Below are 9,933 nucleotides of genomic sequence, written 5' to 3' on the forward strand. Positions count from 1 at the left end.
ATAATAGCTTTGGCTACTATGTTTTTCATCATCGAATAGAGATGGATTGTCGGCTTGTACTAGGTGAGATGACCACGGGTGTGACCTAGATCAGGGACCATCAAACGCCAATCCTCCATCTGTATCTCGTGTTCAACCTGTTGGTTGAGTTTGGCCGCCCAACCCACAATCATTTGTGTTCCCTACTCAGAAGTACATTTTGTATATGATTGGGCCGCGGTGGTGATATGATGAGCATCCGATTTTCATCTACTTATCCTCGGTGGCTTCAACAAGGATGCTTCTCATCCTCCTCAGGACCCACTCTTTTGACTTTTACCACACCAATTCCTGATGGGCTTGTGCCCATGAATTACCTAACCATTTCAATCAACCTCCATTGAGTTGCAATTTACTTGTCTAACCAAACCGTTGATTGAACCGAGACCCATGGCTCGTAGACTGGGCAGTCTCTCTAATTAATAGAACCTGATACATTTAGATAACAAGAGTAGGAAACAAAATAACCTTAAACCCAAGCCAGTTGAAAGCAGAGCAGGTCATGACAACCAACATCCATTGGCTCTTTCTTCCCATTACCAACACCTTATGTTCAAACATCACACGAGATAAATATAAGCCAAAGAGGGTCTGTCTCCACTAGAGGGCAAACCTACCCATCGACTCATCAAGTCACTTCCCATATACAAATACATCAACACATTGTAAAACCAACAACGATGACATGCAAAGTATAATCTGTTGTAGCATCTAAAACCACTCTCCAAAAATTTTCCTTCGCCTCGTTTTGGAGCCTCCCTACTAAAATCTCAACGGCTTGTCTTGTACTGCCTAGGTACTTGTGCTTTCATCAAGTTTATATTTTTCGTTATAGCTTGTGTTTGCCTACTTGATTTTCTGATTAACCACAAGCTGACCTCCCCATGACTTGGTTACAATCTGGTCTTACACTGCCTTAGCAATCTAGGCAGTCCTAGAGGGAAACCATTCTTGCTATATGGAAATGTGAAGTTAAACCTGACAGTGAGCTTCGACTCTAGAAATTCACAGACCTAGCTGGCAGCTTGTCTTCAGCTAGGGAATTGTGTAGAGCATGAGAGGCAGTGAGAGCCACTCAGCCCAATAATTGTGCATAAGAATTCCCTCAATTGTTGCCCAATGCATGTGTCAGTAAGTTGCCTGGTTCCCCCACAACTGCGCAATTTCTCCATGCATCCATGGAATCCCTTCTTTAAAAATAAAAAATAAAAAATAACCCCTAAAAAATAAGGAACTATTTTAGTAGTGAGAGTTACATTTGACTTAATTTTAGAAATTTTCGCCACTTGTCTCTTTTTCCTAGATTTTCGGCCTTTGCATCATAAACCATAAATCGATCAAATCTATTTAATGGATGCCACAAGAGCTCATTTGTGCATTCAATATTGGATCTTTGGAATTCCTGAGGCATATAGGAACATTTGGCACAGTGGGCACAACATTTCCAGGTAAGTCTTGCTTTTCTTGTCTTTTGCAGCTTTTTCTATCGCTTTAGTTCCCTTGGCTTGTGTGAGTGTTATTGTTATGAAACCAGCTCAAGAAAAGATAGAAAAGATAAATACACGCCTTAGAATTCAGCCTCTTCGTGGGGGCAACCTCCTTTACATTACATAAATGAATAATTCTTGGATGATACAAATGACAAAACCTCCTTTCTATATATAGGAGTCTAAGGAGTCACAATATAATCCAGCCGACCTAACAATAATAATATAAAGCCACAAAAATAACAATAGAGGAATTCTATGGGGCACAGAAATAACAATATGGGGGTAATAGGGGCACAACAATATAAATAGGGGGTATAACTACAATAGTAATGGGGTAATCACTAGTATTATAGGGACCCAACATGCCCCTCTCCTTCAAAAAAGTGTTGTCCTCAACGCTTGAGTAGTTCTGGATACTTCTGCATAAAATTCTCATCCTCCCATGTGGAATCTTCAGTGGATAAGTTCTTCCACTTGATAAGATACTCTGAAATTGATCGATTTCGTAGCTGTCGAGTTCTTGTTTCTGTGATTGCTGCCGGTTCCAATATAATTTTTCCTTCCTCGTCAAGTTCTGGCAATATTGTTTGAATTGGGAGCTTGTCACCTATAACCTTCTTTAAACATGAAACATGGAAAACTGGGTGCAATCGAGAAGCTGCAGGAAGCTCCAATTTGTATGCCATAATACCAATATTTTCCAACACCTTTTACGGACCATAATACTTTGGTGATAATTTATTATCCTTCTTAGCTTGCTTTAGGGACATTTTCTTATATGGTTGTAGCCGTAGGAATACCCAATCACCTACATCAAAACTTCTTTCACTACGATGTTGATCTGCCTGTTGTTTCATTCTATTTTGTGCCAACACGAGGTTATCCTTTAAGAGTTGGAGGACTTGTTGTTGATGTTCGATGTGATGTTCCACTGCCTGAACCTTAGAATTTTCTCTTAAATATGATGTGATGGATGGTGGTTGATACCCATAAAGTGCCATAAATGGGGTCATTTTTGTTGCTATATGGAAGGAAGTGTTATACCACCATTTAGCTAGAGGCAACCATTTGACCCATTGTGTCTGTTTATCAGATACAAAGCAATGAAGATATCCTTCCAAACATTTGTTTACTATCTCAGTTTGCCCATCAGAATGAGGATGATAAGATGAGCTATGAGCTAACTGAGTACCAAGACAAGAAAATAATTTTGTCCAAAAATTTCCAGTGAAAATGGGATCTCTGTCACTTACAATAATCTTTGGGTTTCCATGTAGCTTTTGAACTGTTTCCATAAATGCAGTAGAAACTGTACTGGCTGTAAATGGATGTGATAATGCACAAAAGTGTGCATACTTGGTAAGTCTATCAACTACCACCATGATGACACTCTTTCCCTCAGACTTGGGTAAACCTGTGATAAAATCCATTGAAACCTCCTCCCAACGTTGGCTTGGAATGGATAAAGGTTGTAATAGACCTAGTGTCTTAATTGTTTCAACTTTATTTTGCTGGCAAACCAAACATTCCGCCACAAACTTTTGAATATCTGATTTAAGGCCATCCCAAAAAAATTCCTTCTTAACCCTCTGGTAAGTTTTTAAAAATCCTGAGTGCCCTCCTAAGGGAGAAGTGTGCAATTCCATAAGAATCTTTTGTTTTAGCTGGGAATTCTTACAGAGGTATAAGCGATCTTTGTACCATAACGAATCATTTTGCCAGCTAAATGTATCAGAAGTACTGGAATCTTGTTGTAGCTTTTTAATAAGTGCCCACACTTCTTCATCGTTCTTCCATTCCTCCCTTGCTTCGTTTATCCAATCTGGTTGGATAATAGAAATGGCACACAACAATGCTTCCACATCCTCATCCTTTCTTGAGAGTGCATCTGCCACCACATTTTGCTTCCCTTTTTTGTAGATGATTTCAAAGTCATAACCCAACATCTTTGTGACCCACTTTTGTTGCTCTTCAGAGGATAATCTTTGTTCTAAAAAGTATTTAAGGCTATCATGATCCGTTTTTACCTTGAAGTGTCTTCCCATTAGGTAGGGTCGCCATTTCTTAAGTGCATGGAGTATTGCCAACATTTCCTTCTCATAAATAGCTTTGTTTAAAAACTTTCCCTTGATTGGACGACTTTCAAAAGCAATGGGTCTTTCATCTTGCATTAGAACAGCACCAATTCCATTTCCTGAAGCATCACATTCCACAATAAAGGTTTTTGTGAAGTCTGGCGTAGCTAAGACCGGTGCTTGGCACATTGCCTCCTTAAGATGTTCAAAGGCCTTTGTTGCTTCTGAAGTCCATGAAAATGAATCTTTCTTCAATAATGTTGTTAGAGGTGCTGCTATTCTCCCATAATTCTTAACAAACTTGCGATAATACCCTGTCAACCCAAGAAATCCTCGCAGATGCTTTATGGATGTGGGGATTTTCCATTCCTTAATGGCTTTAATTTTACTAGGGTCTACCTTAACTCCTTCATGAGATACAATATGACCCAAATATTCCACCTCCTGGACTCCAAAGAAACATTTGGATCTTTTTGCATATAATTGTTTCTCCTCCAATAGTTGTAACACCCTGTCAACATGTTCAACATGATCCTTCCAAGACTTGTTGTAGATTAGTATATCATCAAAAAATACTAACACAAATTTTCTAAGGAATGGTTTGAAAATTGAATTCATCAAACCTTGAAATGTTGAAGGTGCATTGGTAAGGCCAAAAGGCATGACCAAAAATTCATAATGACCCTCATGAGTTCTAAATGCTGTTTTCGGAATGTCTTCAATCTTCATTCTAATTTGATGATATCCCGAACAAAGATCCAACTTGGTGAAGTAAATTGATCCATGCAATTCATCCAGTAATTCATCAATAACAGGAATGGGGAACTTATCTTTAATAGTGAGCTTGTTGAGCTCCCTATAATCTGGACACATGCGCCATGATCCATCCTTCTTGTGCACCAATACTACTGGAGCTGAGAAAGAACTTTGACTCGATTGAATTATACCAGCCTCTAACATTTCTGCAACCATACGTTCAATTTCACTTTTTTGGACATATGGATATCTGTACGACCTGATGTTTGGAGGAACACTTCCTGGAATCAGATGAATAGCATGATCATGATCACGCATAGGTGGGAGACCTTTGCGAGTCTCAAATACCTTGGAATGATTGTCCAGGACTTTTTGGAGATCTGGAGAAATAGATGATTCCAATGTGGAAACATCTAGCGAACATAATTGTGCAATTACACCTCTTTGCTCCTTTTTTAGAAGCTTTGTCATGCCATTAGAGCTGATTATCTTTCCTGGTTTCCCTGCAATACCCCTTAATTCAACTTCCTTTCCTTCCACAGAAAATTTCATGAAAAGTTCTTGAAAATTAAAAGCTATTGTACCCAAGGATTGTAGCCATTGGACTCCTAGTACAACATCAGCACCTCCAATTGGAATGGAAAGCATTGGGCTAGTCAATACATATTCTCCCATGGATAGCTTGATATTATGGCACTTTCCAGAACAATTTATTGTTCCTCCATTTGCAATCATGACTTGACACTCTGGTGCTGGATATAGGAAGCAATTCAATTCTTTTGCTACCCTACAATGAATAAAATTGTGGGTGCTTCCTGAATCAATCAACACTATTACCTTTTTCTTCTTGATTTGTCCTTCTATCTTGATGGTTTGAGGAGTGGTAATTCCCGCCAATGCATTACAAGATATGGTCGGATTTATTTGTTCTTCATCTAGGCTTTGTTCCTGGAATATATCCTCTTCTTTTGACATTTGTTGCACTTGTTCTTGTAATTTTGATATATCCTGTAGCATTTCTTCCTCTTCTTCATGAGTCATGCTAGAGCTTTCAGGTTCCTTACTAGGTGTTTGCATTTTCTTTCCTCGAGGCATCAGTTACCGATAATAATGTTTTACTATGCCCTTTGAATTCCGTTAAACCAAGCTTACACAAAAAATAAAAAAAACTACACACCTTTTTTCACTTTATAGAAGCCTGATATTGAATCTAATGTATCTCTGTAATTTCGGATCATCCAATTCTGAAATTGCTACCTGCAGTATCCTTTTGCGTCCTCTTTCCAATGCCACAAGTCTAAGCCAAATTGGATTCTCCAAGGAAGAGTTATGTGAAATCTCCCACAGTGACTTGCTTTTAGACTGGTTCAGTAGAGCGAACTTGTACGACGCGCCACGAGTCACTGTTTTTACCTTTGAATCTGAAACACACATAAAAGAAACTACAGTCCGTCCTCTTTCTGTACCGTTTTACGAAATTTCAATCTGATCCTCAGAGAGAGAGTTATGACGATTTTCCCCAGGTCACCTGTTTTGAATGTAATTCAGGAGTCTGCAAAAAGGCCAACTTCCTCAGCTCATATCTCCGAAAATATCACGCAAAAAGCTCTGAAATTCGGACCCAAGGTTCAGCGCCAATTCTTCTCAAATGGGTTTTTTTTGCAACTTTTGAAACGTCACAGAAAAAAATTTATAGCAAAAATGCCACGATGACCTGTTTGGAGCAGCGAAACCCTAGAATCCAAAGCTCTGATACCAAATGTTATGAAACCAGCTCAAGAAAAGATAGAAAAGATAAATCCACGCCTTAGAATTCAGCCTCTTCGAGGGGGCAACCTCCTTTACATTACATAAATGAACAATTCTTGGATGATACAAATGACAAAACCTCCTTTCTATATATAAGAGTCTAAGGAGTCACAATATAATCCAGCCGACCTAACAATAATAATATAAAGCCACAAAAATAACAATAGAGGAATTCTATGGGGCACAGAAATAACAATATGGGGGTAATAGGGGCACAACAATATAAATAGGGGGTATAACTACAATAGTAATGGGGTAATCACTAGTATTATAGGGACCCAATAGTTATTTTTCCCTTTTTATTGAACAAATACTATAATTTTGATTTTTTTTAGCTTTTAGAGGTGTTTTTTTAAGTTTTTCATTGCCTTTCCTTAGCGTCGTATGCATAACCCATTTTTTGCACTACTAGTCGTCATTGCGGTGATTCTCCCCATAAGTTTCATTGTTCTTTTTCTTTTACTGATTCCTGCATTTATTTTGATTGCATGCATCATTTTTCACTCATATCTACACCATCCTTCACTCATGCATTCAAATCTACTCGTTTTCAAGTTTCCCTTAGGCATATCTGGGTTGTCTCAGCCCGGATCTAGCTCTTCCTGGCACACATTGCATATTTTTGGATCTCAAGGCTATTCCTTGGCTCCAGGAATTATGCAGATGTTTCCAGTGACTTCTCCATCTATGAATTGTGGAGTTCCATGGGACATTCGCAGAGTATTTCCTACTAGGATTGCGCAAAGTGCAGTCCCATCCAGCATCAAAGCTAGACTGGACTACGCATTGCATAGTTCCAGTCATTAGCAAGCCAATCGGACTGCACATTGCGCAATTCCAGTCATCATCATTTCTCACTGGTATTTGTGACAAGGCAATGCACAGATCTAACTAACAATCCCCCACCTCTGAAAATCATAGTTGTGCAATCTTGCTAAGCAATTTCCTAGTTTTTTGCATGATCGATCCTTGAAGTGCTTTTTTATTTTAAGCTAACATTTGCATGCAATGAGTGTCCTCTCTGTCTAGAGGTACAAAATTTGTTGAGAAGCTTCTCAGCAGTACAAGTAACATGACTTCCAAGAGAACTGGATCAAAGGATACTGTAGAGAGTAGCACTGGAGATGTAGTTGATCAGGTGTCAATGAAATTTTTGGTCTATGCAGACACACAACTGTTCATAGAGAAGGACATGAAGATTACATGGTAGGAAATAAAAGACATATTCACAGGTAGTTTCAAGGAATATCTCGAAGATCAACAGGTCTATGTCAAGATCCATAAGTTTGGCTTGTACAGGGTTGCATGCAGGTACCCCACCTTCCCATGTGCGGACATCATTCACTGGATTGTCTCACATACTGATCCTAGGACGATGACATTGAGCAGTGCCAGTGGAACACAACTCGCTATCCTTAGGATGAAAAATTATCATCAAATGTATCACTTACCATAACCAATGAACCGCATGGATGCACTCTTCTTTACTCCCAATAGCAATGTGAACACTAAAGCCATCATCAACCATTGGGTAAAAGAGCCATCAAATTTTAGGTCGACACCCAACCAAGTCTACAAGAGTAAGTCACTCAAGAAGGCCTACCAAATCTTGATCATCCTTTCATGTTTCTTGTACAGTCAAGAGAGCACAAAGACATTTCCACAGAGTTGGGTGGTTGTGTTGGATCAGTTGGAAAATGAAGGAAGGTCATTCAACTGGTCAGACTTGTTGGATCTTCAGATAAAAGTGCATGTGATTAATGCCCAAAATCCACCTAAGTACAACCAAGTGAGATTCTATATGTCCACATACCTGCTCGATGCAATTTGTGCATAGGAGTAGTTTCGTGGCATGGGTTGGATATGGACACCATCAGATGATGTTGTTAACATCTATTACAACCTTCTCTCTAAGTCCAACTACCGAGGAGTCATGGCGAGGCTATATGACCACTTCATCACCCCTATTTACAAGATGATATTCGAACAGGATCCACCTTGCATGTCCCAAGAAGTGGTGTAAGCATTTCTTAACATTGCAAGTTGGTATGCCTCACCCGGTGGCACCTTCATTAGGATGTTTGGGGGAGAGAATCCTTCGCATGTGCTACCAAGGATTGTCATGGATAAGTTGTTCATGCAAGAGGTTTCATATCACATCTCCATAGGGTTATTAGCAAGACTACACAAGAGAAAGAAGGAACCATGGCATGCTCTTTCTTTGTGGATTGGATTATATGAGAACCGAAGCTTGAAGGATGTGGATGCCAAGGTCAAGGACTTGAAAAAGAATGAGTTCAACACCAAGAGTTTCAATCGTATGATCCCCACTGCCTATGCAAGAACCACCGTGTGAAGGTGTATTATCCATGGATCCATGGGGCATGTCATTGGCCATAGGAAGAACCTTGGATGTATTGCTACAAATCCTTTGGGATTATTGAACGAGCAAACATGGCTATAGAATGGAAAGCAGCTCTGTAGGAAGCAGCAACAACATTAGTAGTGAGTAGCAAACTGGCATAGGATAAAGGAAAGAAGAAGATTTCTAAGAGCACAGAGGCTTAGCAAAGCTACAAGTTCAGAGAAGATCCTCTTGTTGATAAAGTATCTTTGGAGATAGAGGCAAAAAAGTGACAGTGTGAAAGGAGAGTAGAACAGAGGAAGAGAGATAAGCAAAGGTTGGAAGACGTAAAGAGGAAGTTGCAGGAAATGGAAAAGAAGATAAAAGAAGAGCAAGAGCTAAGGAGGAGAGAAAGGGAAGAGAAGAATAATAAGGAACAGGAGGAAAGGCAAGGCACAATGACAGAGAAAACTATTCCTATACAGGTTGAGGAGTCAGAGCAACCAGCATATGAAGAAGAGGGTGAGCAGGTGCAGGTTCAAGAACTTGCTCAGCAAATTGAGCATATGGTTGAAGTGATGAACATGGAGTTGGAACAGGAGCCACAGGACCAAGACACCAACCTCATGCTGAGAACATTTGAGGTCGCACCTCAGTCTCACCCACCTCCACAATTAGAACTAGGCTCAAGCGAGCAAGGAGAGGTTGTCCTCCTTGATGATGATCCAGAGATGGATGTGTAAAATCTGTCATTTGATGAGTCACAATAAAGGATTGTACAGGCCTGAAGAAATAAGCTTCTAGATGATCACGCGTCACCAACACACATAGAGGAAAGGGTGATTCTTGCATATGTTAGAAGAAATCCAACTGCCATGGACGATGCTTCTAAGGTTTATGCAGAAGCCATGATTTCAATGGTCAAATTCTTGATAGCAGAGAATGATCGGATGGAAAAGGAATTGTAGGAGGCCAAGAAAAGAACAGTACTGTCTGCAGGGTCCACTATGGTAGAGATGAGAGAATCAATGCTTGTTGAAGAATCAACTCTTGAGACCACCATGTGGAAAATTTATTTCATATTTGTCACCAAGCATAAGGCGGTTGTCCATATATATGGTTCTCAGCAGCATCATGCAAAGGTATCCCAAACTCTCAAAGACATCCACGTTGTTATTACGCATGTACAAGAATGGACAATGAGGTACAAGGGAGCCTCACTTCACTTGCAGAAGATAATCAAGCCACCGGAAAAGCTAGACAAAGCATGGATTCAGATGTTGATCTGGAATTTGAACAACTCACTCCACTCATCACCAACATTGAGGCTTCCTATGCACGATTTTTCAAGAGTCTGGATGTCATAGTGAAGACACACAAGATCCATACAATCAAAACCCCCACACAAGTCATGAAGAAG

This window comes from Pinus tabuliformis, chromosome 6 (assembly GCF_031772625.1).
Source record: "Pinus tabuliformis cultivar Carrire ecotype Pingquan chromosome 6, CPIR1, whole genome shotgun sequence".
Classification (NCBI taxonomy): Eukaryota; Viridiplantae; Streptophyta; class Pinopsida; order Pinales; family Pinaceae; genus Pinus; species Pinus tabuliformis.